This window comes from Topomyia yanbarensis, chromosome 2, assembly GCF_030247195.1.
Source record: "Topomyia yanbarensis strain Yona2022 chromosome 2, ASM3024719v1, whole genome shotgun sequence".
NCBI classification, from domain to species: Eukaryota; Metazoa; Arthropoda; class Insecta; order Diptera; family Culicidae; genus Topomyia; species Topomyia yanbarensis.
In genome coordinates this window covers 47448722-47461792 of record NC_080671.1, presented here as the reverse complement: position 1 = coordinate 47461792, position 13071 = coordinate 47448722, and the positions used below count along the sequence as shown (strand labels likewise).

Here is a 13071-nt window from a genome sequence, read left to right as displayed (position 1 = left end):
CGAAAATTTCATCGTACATACTCCTCAATGTGGAACCATAAACAAAGCGCACTGTTATTTATAATTTCTGGAATACTTTATGTAGTTTGCACATGGTCAGTTACATTGATTCGTTTAGTGTTGTTCCTAGTATAATAGCTTCTTGATGTTCCTGATATAATGAAACTAAACTAAATTTATTATCACTGTTTGTCCCTTAGCTAACAACTCCGTCGCCGCCAGACTTTGGAAGTGGGTAGAGCTATGGAGGGGCATGTTGATGACTGCCCTCAAAGCCTATCAGCAGATACTAACGACAAATCCAGTAGTTCATGGAATTTTTATCTTCCTCAGTGATAATAATTATCTCAAGCCTGAGCGTAGTCCACTGGACCTAAAAATAGATAACCAAAGAGATTTGGCCCGATCGATGAGAGGGAGAGGTGACGATCTGCTTATAGAAGACATTGGGGGTCGATAGGTCAATTAGTATTGGTATTGGAGGCTATAGCGGTGATCTCGATACTGTTGGGAATATATGATGACATCATCACAGTTTCTCGATGGCGGAGTGGTTAACGCACCCAACTACAGACTGGGAGATTGCAGGTTCGATTCCTGCTTGAGGACATATCTTTTCTCAGTGTTTTCAATAAAAAGGTGAATTTTCACCGTTTTTTCATTGTTACCGTTCCGGTCATTCTTTCTCTGTCTGTTTTCCAGTGGACACGTTCATAAAAAAAACCTTGAAAAAGGAAAAAAAAACAAAGACTCACATCCAAACAAGGAATATTTAAGTTAGATCTTGTGCCGTATTGCACAAATTGGTTCTCTCCTATTTTTTCCTTTATGGAGCAAATTTTGCATATCAAAATTCTGTCGACCATCGAATCGATCTTTATTGTAATGTCTGCTTTTAGCAAATACATGACGGCCAAACTTCCATAACCTTTTTTTTCTGTAAATTTGTGGATAGACAACAGAAATGCCGTTATTACGACGCACTTTCAGCTAATTTGCATTAAGTATATCATATATTTATTGTTTTGATATACATAAGTATATATGTATATCAAAACAATAAATGTATCTCTCCGTCTGAGCGAAGCGCTAGTTCCAACGCATTCAACAATACACACGTAAGATCCGTGAGCTCAATGCAGTCAATCATTCATTTACCAAATAAGATTAATTGTTAATCACACTGAGAGAAGAAGGAACACACATCGGGGTAATGGGCGCATGGAGCCAGAACAGAGGGAATTCTCAATTAGGGTCCATTATCTCGAGTGATTAGTGCCTATCCTAGGCACCTTCTCCTCCTCCCCAATTAAGAGGTATCCACCTTCAGCTTTATATTTGCATCGTCAGGAAGGCTGATTGCTCAAGCTTCGGATGTGATCTCAAGCCACCACTACTATGTTACAGCCGGTTGCTTACAGACTCACAGTTAATACGACCTGAGTGCAATCATTTGTGAGGGAGCGGATCAAATTGATTGTTTTTTTATTTAAACCTGCTCTTACCTTTAAGTGGATCGTTTGTGCAGACCTGCAAAAAAAGGAGAAAATTATTTTAAAAAACAGTCTTATGGAAAGTACATATTTCATTTGGTTCTTCTAACACTTCTAACGAGAAGTGTTTATCGTCATCGAAATTTCAACACATTCATCGCATTCATTATTGCAAACTAAGAAACAGTTAGCCATGCTCATTGGACTGTAATTTTCGGTTAACACGGGCCGTATAATTTTGTTTCGAACTCTAAATATATGCTGTCTTTCGGCTGGTGCAAGTTTTCTGTATGAAAATCGATCCGAACCGAAGAAGAAACCTCACATCTCTGCAGCTGCAATTCACATTGGGCGTCAGAGTAGGTCAAAATAAAATATCTAAACTATCGACAAATCAAGCAGACACGTGAGCTTGAGAAAATTACTTCTGCAATGGATTTTCCAAACGCATTAAAAGTAGTAGTCGTACTGATTTAGGTTTTGTCTAGAATCTAAAAACTATGCAATTTTGGTCAGTAATTCCATACAACTCTCGACACCGTGCCATGGCCACCATGCGCAGAATTTTTTCCCCAGCAAACCGGTAGTTTTATTATCTGCTGTCGGTCAATGCAGTGCTGGGTAGAACCGTTTCCTTGAAATTCGGTGCATTCCTCGCTGTTAAGATTGGCCTGCCTGCAAATGCGGGGTTCCCGCGGTGTTATACAACCAACCTACCACAAACTACAGCCAACGCCAACACTTCGCGACGAACCGACCCGACGGCTTGGCTCATGCAGATAAGCTGGTTTTGATAAGAGAGTGGTACGGGAAAAATAGCACCTCCGACCGCGAACGAAGGAGAAAGGCGTCAAATCGTTCTCGAGAAATCCCTGTTCTTCGGTAGGTGTGCTTGTGTCCGTTGTAGCAAGGGCACGAAGCACGAAAATTCAAAGTTCAAATCGATTTAGTATTTATGTATTTTCTCTCCTTCTTACTCCCTCGCTGCCGGAGCATTTCTTTGGGTTGGGTCCGGTTGTTGGTTGGCAGTTGTGCTGATGGATACCAATTCCTCTTTCCTTTCCTCCACTGAACGCAGTCCATTCCCAACAAGCAGCAATCCCATGCGTCGTCTTTCAAGAGGTGGTTCCGCGGTTTCCCTGTCTGTGCCCCACCAGTCCCTGCGTCTCGTTCTTTTCCTTGTTTTTTTCTGTTCTGTTGTTTTGTTATACATAACCATCACTTAAGGTTGAAATGTAAATTATAGAGAATTTTAGTGTAATTACTGTATACGCTAACCTATTATAAGCATTATTATTATATGCACGAAAGGAAGGGATACCGATTCGGTTTTGGGCTCTTGCGCTTAACCAGGCCCCGAAGGAACTAACCGCACCGGGAATCATCGAGCGGAGGGCTAAATCGGATGGCCGAGGCATAACCACTACGAAAATATCCTCGTCGACCGGAGGCTAGTTTCGACTGGTGACTGTTTTTGGCAAATACAGCAGAATCAGAATTGAAATCTTCGAGATTGGTCAAATGGAGCTTTTAAGACAAACATAAAATCGAAGAAAGTGCATCTGGTTTTGAACGAATTTCATATGGAACAGTTTAAACTTTAACGCAACCTTCATTTTTCTTAACAGAAAAAAATTGGATGCACCAATATGCGGATAAGTACACGATCTCGTCAAAAGTCTTGTCGCAGGGATCCTCTGGACTAAACAATGAGTTTCGTTTCCCATGATCGTGATAAACACAGCCGATTTCAGATTTTCTGGAATTCCGTTGGCTAGAAAGTCCATCTTAGTGCGCCTAATGTACACCTCAAAATCATCATGTTAATGGCTCCATTCTTCCTACCGAAGTCATATTGGAATTCGTTTCACTACTTCCCAACAATATCTATTCTTCAGAATGTTGTGGGATGGACATTTTCCACATTTTTCTCGATCACGTTTTGTCTTTCTCATATAGAAAAGTTATGCAATCACTCTGAAAAACGTCAACCTAATCCCGGACCGGAGGGCCGAGTGTCATATCCCATTCGACTTAGTTCGTCGAGGTCGGAATGTCTGTATGTGTGTATGTGTTTGCATGTGTGTATATGTGTGTATGTATGTGCATATGTGTCAAAAAATGTCACTCATTTTTCTCAGAGATGGCTGGACCAATCTGCCCAAACTTCGTCAATCATGGATATTTAAGAAAGACTAGGTTACCTGAACTACCCATGATCGCATAGTTGTCCCGTTTTCTATGGGATTTCCTATCTTTATGGGACTGATATGCGATCATGGGCAGTGAAGGCAGTTCAAAAAGAAAAGCATTAGTATCGTTTCGAATATTTACCATACGATTGCACATTTCGATAAGGCAGCCCTATTGCCGAAAAATTAATAAACAGAAATAATGACGAGCTTCGAAAACTGTACATGGATGTAATTCATTGAGCCATACATTTCTTCGGTGTATATCAACTTCGTCTCTATTTGTCTATTTTTTAATTTGGTGGATCCGTGCAATTAGAAAATATATTGGTAGTTTTACTACAAGTAGCTGTCAGGCAGCCGTGATATACAATATTGTTATATACAATATCTTAGATATTATGAATGGTTCATAGCTCTCCCGATACATTCTTTATTGTTGTTATGAAATTTTCGTAAATACCGCGCACTGATTTTCGTGGGCTTATTAAGAAACTATTTTACAAAGGCGGAAGGAGGGGGGTGGAATGTGAGATTAATTCGGCAAAAACGCACATTTAAAAAAAAAATATGGCGATACAGAGAGTGTGGCCCAATTGCGCAATATTTCCTTAAATTTCTATCACAAAATGCTGCAAATCTAGTGAGTGACATTGAATCTCCGGAGGCAGCCAAGCGTTTAGAAATTTTAGGGGGGCGAAGTCGTTTGCGAATAAAACGAAAATAGACAGTATCTAAAAAAATTTAAAAGTATAGGAAACAATTCGAGACGAATGTAGGGGCGTAATTTTGATGAAAAAAGTGCAATTAGCTACTACAAACGGGTATGAGTTTTTGTTAGATAACCTTTCGACATTTTATGCTATTCATCAAAAATAACTGTTCTACAATATAAAACAATTTAAGTGTGCTATGTCCGTATTTTTCTTTTCGAAAAATAGAGTGAAAATGATGAAAAATGGCATTTTCATGTAAGAATTGAGTCCGATGACATTTTTAACATGATGTTATTTTGGGACACCCTATTATTTAATTGCACTTTAACCTAACAGGTCATTTGCCTTGGATTTCCATTTTTCGTTTATTGATGTATTCTCTTTAGTGTTGCTACCCATCGGACTGATATCTTTTCTGCCTGTCCATCCGAGCCTTTAAACGTTGACATTTATGTCGGAACGCTTGGAATTCATCGGTGCGCTTATTCCTTCGTTTATAATAAATAGGTGCATTTAAAAATCTTAAGCGATCCGAGGTGAACGCGCACTTTCATCACACTTTGAAGAAAATTGCAAACTTGTACAACAGTTCAATTTGATGTGAAATGCGCAACATGTACAAAGGTGTCGCGAGCACACTAAATAACAGTAATGCTCGATCTCTGCTAGATATTTAAACATTTGATGTAATTTAAGTAAACGTCGTGAATGATGATGAATGGCGTTGTATATTGTTAACGACAATAAAATTAGTAAATCTTCTGATCTCGCACAAAGCAGAAGTAAAAAAAATCACTACACTATAGGCACCAGTGAAGCAAGTCAGCACTTTGTTCTATATCCAGTGCACAAACAGTACTATATCGTTGCGCCCGGCTGCGCTGTAGGGTTACCATATTCACAATTTTTTCTGTAATTTCACAGATTTTTTTCACAATTTTTGATCACAGATTCTTTTTTACAGATGACAGATTTTTGGCATTTTGATAAAAATTTCACAGATTTTTGGAAATATTCTGATTTTTCACAGATTTTTTGGAAATTTATCACAGATTTTCACAGATTTTTCAGCTGTTTTAGTCATCACAAATGGTAAAAAGATTTTTTTGGTCGAAACACAGGTTTCAATGTGGCATCCCCGCTGCGCAGTGAAATGACACGAGGTCGAATTTAATAACATCAGAATCAACATCCCCGTGTATATGGAAAATTACATGGGGGACGTTCGTATACATGATCTGGCATCGCGCACTAAGGAAGATTAAATCAAACGAATTATGTCGCAATACGGAGAATTGAAACCTATTACGAATGACACTTGGAGAAAAATGTTTCGCCGATATTCCCAGCGGCGTTCGTATTGACTAAACCAATACCTGCCTACAAAACTATCAACTGCTAATCACCGAAGGGTGGCGTAATCTATAGGCAATCAAACTGATCACATATCCCAGGCAGACCCCTACATGCCAATTCTGTAACCAAACAACCCACTACAGAAAACATGCGCCAAATCAACTCATCAAAACTCATCTACTACAGCCAACTCTAACAAACAGTCACCAACAGTTACAGATAAAACAATAACGATGACCCAATTAACCAATAATGAAGGGACAAGACCACGACAACCGTTCCCAAACCAACAACTAGCAGCACCAATAAAGATGAAGGCGGATTTACAACAGCGACCCGTAAGGATATGAAACAAATAAGAACTTCTAACCGTGATCAGCAAGAAATCCATGATGACATGGACGTGAACGATAACACAAGAAAAGGTAGACTGTATGATCCCCAAGCTGCGACGGATAAAGCAACTAATTCAGCCCCGCCAAGTAAAAAAATCTCAACACGCAGCAGCAAACTGCGTCAACGGAGTAAGGCAAACAGACACTTTTTTAGTTTTTTTTTATTGTAAAAGCTTAAAAGATCCACGGCTTAGTTGTGCTAACCGTGTCAAATAAATGTTAAAGAATAAAAATAAAAATAAAATAGTTTGTTAATTTACGTTTCTTCGTATGCGATAATTTTCAGCAAATGTAAAAAACATGCAAAAAGAACCTGGTAAATATGGTTCCTCATTGTCGTCAGATTTTCGACTGGGCCAAGTACAAAAAAATTAAAAAGAGTAAGAAACTTGTTCCCGTCACTTCACGTAGGATGCCACTTGAACCCGGCAAAATCCAAACTTGATTTTCATACTCAACCTAAAGTTAAGTATACTCAAAATAAAACTAAATTTGTCTAATATGGATATTACTAGAAACAACAGGTTTAACAGAAGAGCTCGACCCCAACAAATCTTTCGCAACAATGATTACCCGAGCAAACGAAAAGCCGATAATACACCCATGCTCATGGGGTTTGACATGGATGTTTGAAATGGGTTCAACCCATGAAAACACCATCACCATGATCCGGTAGATCCCATATAAAATACCATATGTTGGTGAATTTATGGGTTATTGAGACCATTTTATGGTGTCTTGATGGTTGTGAATATTGGCACGGACCATGTTTAAGGTCTTTTCAAAGGGCTATGTGGTGTTTGAACCCATGAGTATTTGCTCGGCTAGTCATTAGTGATTATTCGGACATTATGCTGTTACAAGTTTATACCGCAATTTTCTGTGTGACGCACTTTTCAACCCGTAACTCCGGAACCGGAAGTAGGAAAAACTAAAAATGTAATAGCAGCTTATGGGAGACACATATCCACGATTACATATGAGGAATGTGCTTTTGAGCCAATATGTTTTAATTCCTGATTGTGTAAATCCGTTCAACTAGCTCCAAGAAACTTATGTGAGTTTAAATGACTCACATTTATATACAGAGGGGCTGCAGGGACAGGAGTTTTAGCGTTTAAGAGGCTCTCCCCCTTCGATGATACCAATGATACCAATCTACTGGGGAGTCCTCTTAGAATGAGGTGGTTTTGAGGAAAAATTGGCGTCTGTAAACCTCTAAATATGTCATAGTTTCGAAAGCAACTCCATCGAAGCGAGTCTGTACTTCTATTAAGATCCTAAGATTTCAGTAATCTAAGACCATAGCAATACAATCACCCTATCCCAACCAGAGTGCCAACCGGCACGTCAGGATCGACGCCAGTAACATCCTGATTACGGTATACTGGCCATGGCGAACGTCAAAGGGACAGACCACGGATTACGAAATGAACGGCGACTTTGGACTGACAGTCATGCTGTTCACGGACTTAAAAGGGCGAGTGGTCTAACAGCACGACCAGCTCCATCCCGCTAAAACCTTGACAGATCTCCGGGTACGGTCAAAACTCATCTTGGTGGTACTTGGTTCGTATGGACCATTCCCGATTTTACGCCGATCAGTTGCGTTGTGACAATGTTTCTGGCGGATTTCACACTAACTGCATCATGTTTGACTGTTAATTATCTAATAAGAGTTGCTTAGGAAATGTTAAGTAGGAATTCATACCAATCAGACTCATATTAAAACCTCCACAGCATGATAGTCATCACCGCCGGCCGCCTCCATCGTTCACGGGGAATGATAAAGGATAAGGTAGACGGGAAGTGTTGATGCTTCACCTACTTAACGTAAGGACGACGATTCGTGAGACTCTTCACATGGGTGTCGCGGAGTTGGTGGTTTGGGAGGGGAATAAGATCTACGATTGGCGCCAAGCAAGCGATGAGACCTGTAAAGCATAGTTTACTATGTAGGTTTTCAATTAGTCTTCGAGTAGACGATCACTCGAGAAAGAAAAAATCTCTTTTATTTTTTGAGTTTTTTAAGCTCTGGGTAGCCGGCTACCGAGACTATCGTATTTTCTCTGAACAAAGCTAATTTGAACTAAACAGCCGGTCGTGGGAATATTTCGTAGAAAAGCTAATCTTATCTGAGTAATTATCCGGATCACTATTTATTGCAACGGTATTCAAACATTTTGTTCTCCACGATATTTTTATTGGGTTAATAACCACCGAGTTATTACACGTATAATAGACAAACAGTTATGATAGCGCGAAATGTTATAAATTAAGGAAAACAATTTATATTCTTCATATCGAATTGTTTGCAAAATACGCTTATACGAGCGATAATAACGACCATTGAAGGAACCACAAGGTGTTGATAACCTGATGCAGGGGCTTGTTAGCAAAAACGGAACTTGAAAGTAGATTCATAAATTCATACGAGGTGAACTTTCATATCTCCTACCAACTGTTCATTTTTCCGGTAGTGTTTTCACGCCTTAATTCGTTCGCACCCTCTCATTATGCTACTATCGATATAAGGCCGATATCACTCAGTCGTCGCCAGTCTTAGGACCAAATATCATCAATAGACTTAGACTCGCATGGAGGCATGAGATAAGAGACTTGTGAGAACTATGTTATCTCACCCTTTCTAAAATTTAGATAATTTTATTTCAAGATCACAAGGTTTCTCCATAATCAAGAAAAATATTATTATTATTATAGGTCAAAAAACATTATTGGTTGCGTACCAATTTAAGAGGGTCCGGACATAGTAGAAGAGCAGAATTTAGAGGGGTTTACATTTTTCCGCATCCGCAGAACGCTTGCTAGGCACAGATTTGTTGGCCATCGTGTTGTATGTCGCTTGGTTTCATGCAATCCTCAAATTCCTGTGATGCATTTCCTGGTTCTAGTAACCTTCCACTTCGTTGTCTGATGCTCTTTGAAGCTTTAATCATAAAGATATTCTCTCCAGTGCAACGAAAAATATATACATAGACTCAGTTTGGCTTGAATCTTCGTTCGATCCGGGTACAAAACTTAATATCTTCTGGTTAACCTTCCGGCAGTCGCGCTAGTGCACTGAGTGCACGCTGCTCTGAAAATGTAGCGAAATCGTCTTAGGGTACCAGCGGCTGCTCGTTCAGTGGGCCATAAGCGCGACTTCCGGGGGGTTAATCAAGAATGTTTCAACAACAGGAGGAGACTTCATCAAGACTTCCTATATCTTTTCCTCGATCAGTGTTTCTCGTTTAGATTGCATGATTTGTGGTGATAAATCGCACGCAAAGAACGTTTGCCCGATGAAAGAAACCTCAAAAGCTTCAAATGTAAATAGAATTTCCCTGTTCGAGATAAAGTTATAAATTCTCGAACATCGCAACAGATAAAATTCTCCAGGTATCTTTTAAAAAAACAACTTGTTAACCAATTCAAAATGTAAATAATACTTCTCTACCTATACAAGCATCTTCTATCTCACATCATCGCACAATGGTGCGTCATCCTTTGCTTCGGTTACAGGTAACGCAGAAAAAAGGTCGATGACTACCACACCTCTCATTTCATCTCCACACAACGCTTTCCTTATACCAATCGATCTAGGTAGCATTTCTGAAGAGAAACCAAAATTTTTGCTACAATCAATATTTCAGTTGATGACTGCAATGCAAAATTTATTAAATTTGAAAGTAACGCTCATTTTGCAAAAAAAAATTCCACAAGGAAATTTATTTTGGATTGAACCAAATGTTTTTGTGTAGAGGTGCACAATACCACTAGTTTTGGATTAAGCGTCTAACTAGCGCCAGCTTTGGTACTAATTTAGATTTATTGTCTAACTAGCCCAAAGTCTGGTGCTGGTTACTGATGAGGAGAATCCGAAACGCAAAACATTCCAACTATAACCCTCATTTTGTTATTCATCAATTTGATCAAATTATTGGATTAGGTGAAGGTACCAAACATCGCGTTTTACCGTCTTTTGACACCATGGTGATCAAGTGTTTAGGTGTTGAAGTTGGAACCGACCTTGGTATCATTTTTATTGCTTCAGCGTATTTGTCGTTTCAATACACTGCTGAGGAAATTTATTGAGTGAATGGAGGCTTACAAAAACTTACAACAGATCGGTCGAAATTCTTTTTAATCGGTGATTAAACCGAATGATGCTCAAAGTAATTCCGATGGTATGATTGCTCTGCTGATTATTATTGAGTTTTGTTTCCAAATGGACCTACGTGCTATTTGTCTGTAATAAAGCCATCAACAACTGATTTGGTTTTGACAGATCAAAGTAATATTTGTAGTGAATGGATTACACATGCTGACTTTATTTCTGATCACCTAGCAGTAACTTTTTCGCTTTCCAATCCCATTGGCTCAGTGTTTAATTATCTGATTAATTTTAATAATTTTAATCCTGATCATGATTTACAAAAATAAAGCCGACATTGATACGGCATTACAAAATGTAAGTGATTCTACAGTCGATGCTAGAAATTTATCAGTAGGTACCAACAACACAGATAAAATTTAATCCTCAAAAAGGCAAGCTTAAATTCTGATTTCAAAAATTGGTCCGAAGACCCAATGAAATCAAAAGCCTCTTTTTGTCGTCGTTTTATCAGTGAGAGAATCGAAAGCCCGAAAACGCTCAATCATTTGTATTTCAAATTACATTGGAACTAGAGAACTGTTATTAGCCGGGCCTCTGAGACCCCTTTCCCTTTTTAGGGTTAATACTCCTATTAATGACGACTATCTTCAACTTTTGATGCGCTTAAAGAATGTTCGAAAACGTCAATGTCAAACAAAAAGATGAGTATGTTACAAAAAGATTATTACTCGTGTAATGACTGATGTTCAATGAAACTAGACACCTAAACCGTCGTCACACCTTACTTTATGTGAATTCAGGATCGATTTAATTTACTAACGCTTTTTAATAACGTTTATGGCAGTTGCACATGTTTTGTCCAATACCATACTGCCTAGGATCTCAAATCAGTCCCATAAAAATGGAAATCTTATAGAAAACGGGACAAATATGCGATCATGGGCAGTATAGTATTGTATAGTAACTCAATAATATTTTCTTTCTATATTACTTTCAGCATTTCGATAGATTTTTAAGTGCTCTTTGCTCTCACAAAGATGCGAAAGGTACGGTCAATTATTCAGCCTTGGCTGCGAACCTGATGATTTTCCCCGCATTGTCCAGATTGTTCTAGAAAATATGGAATGCTTTCGAAAACTTCTATATAATTGCTTTATTTTTGAATATGTGAAGGGAACTCATTTCAACAAAAATAGACCTTCTAAAGGCGGAAAATGACTAATTTGAATTTTCGGTAAAACTTCACTCTCCCCAAACCCTTAAGTGGTTTAATCCGACGAAGCCGCTCACGTTATGTGAGTGTATTGGAATGGTTTAGAATCCAAAATAGCTCCACGATGTTTTTTTCCGACTTTATTGTTTTGACCCGAGGTTCCGACTGTCTGTGAAACGTGGCATGTACGGAATCAGACCGTACATGACAAAACACACGCCAAAAAGAAAACCGGAAAACCCAAAGCAAACCAAAGTGGCAGAAGAAAAGCAACGCTGGATTATAATAATTATTTTACCGGGTACGTGTCTAGCGATCCTATCATTATCCATTGGGTTTCCCCATCCCGACCCCGTTCGGATTTATTCGGCGACCACCTGAGCCCGTGAAAGCCGATCCGTGTCGCCTTCTGCTGCGCGATTAAACTGCGGAGGTGGAACGTATAAACCATTTCCCCCTAGGGCTCATTTTCATATTTAATCAAGTTTCGAAAATCTTCAACGCCCACCCTCCGCAGGGGTACTGCACGCTGCCGCTGTTGCTGATGGAAGAAAGACGACCGAGAGATATTGTTTTTTTTTCACTCTTCGTGGAACGCATCATCCAACCACTCCCGGCTGAACCGGCGTTGAACTACAAAGGGTCCCGTAACAACGCGGTGCAGCTCAAGAGTAAATGTAACCAAAGTGCGGGATGTTGTTATTTAGCTGTTAAACTTAATTCATTCAATTACGCGTATGCATTTATGTTTTTGTGCTGCACATTTGCGTGTTCATGAGGGGAGGAGCTTACGCGTGCATTTAGTTATAGCCTGCTGAACAATATCGGTAAAGAAGCATCGCAAATGTTATGTTAAAACATTCGTAATTAGTTAACAAAGCAACGCATGTAATGTATAAACAGCAACATATGAATGCAACCATGATTGAACTTTCGCGTGCTAAGTGTTCAATCAATTAGCCGCAGATTGTTTTTCACGAACTGGTGATTGAACTCTGACATGGGTAACACTCCTAAGCGTAATGTTGCGATTTTCTTCAAACGAGCGGGCGCAACAGCCGCTACAATTTGCCAGCAACTACCCACCTACAATGATGAAAGTGAAATCTCCCGTTCTCCGATGCGAGCGAGACCTCCATTTGATTGAACGATATTTATTAGATAAAGTCGGCGCTCGGCACGATTCGCATACATATGGAGGAGTTATGCGGTTTCTGACACTGCAATCATCGCTGGCTGCAGGCTGGATCGGCACCGGCGGCGAGGTAGGAACAATTGAGTCATCATATTTAATAAAAGGCCTTTGAACGATCCGCACCTTGTGCCAATGCCGGAAGACCCATCACCTCGCCTTCTCTGGCGCACTAGCGACTGAGTGGAAGGTAGGTCACCTTTTTTCCCCCTTCGTGGAACTTCCACCGAACCGCGAACCAGTCGGTCGACCCAGAACGTGACACAGCGTAATATATTTTTTATGCAAAAAGTGCATGCAAAGAATGGCAGACTAAGTGCACCGAGGGGTAAGCCGTTTCAAGCTTCTTTTGCAAATTTAACGCATAATCGCACTGCGTGCGAACAAGTTGGCAGAA

The 13071-nt window shown here is 39.6% G+C and overlaps 1 protein-coding gene and 1 non-coding gene across 7 annotated transcripts in view; one reads left to right on the top strand and one right to left on the bottom strand.

Moving 5' to 3' along the window:
* LOC131684436 (LIM domain transcription factor LMO4) overlaps positions 1-13071 on the bottom strand; it is a 1051444-nt gene that overhangs the window by 695130 nt on the left and 343243 nt on the right. For all 6 annotated transcript variants that reach the window (XM_058967295.1, XM_058967301.1, XM_058967300.1 and 3 more), the window contains one exon: positions 1506-1530. The gene's annotated coding sequence lies outside the window, so the exon portion shown is untranslated. The remainder of the gene's footprint in view (positions 1-1505; positions 1531-13071) is intronic.
* On the top strand, positions 537-609 carry Trnac-aca (transfer RNA cysteine (anticodon ACA)). Its single transcript has one exon. It is a non-coding gene; the product is annotated as a tRNA-Cys (tRNA).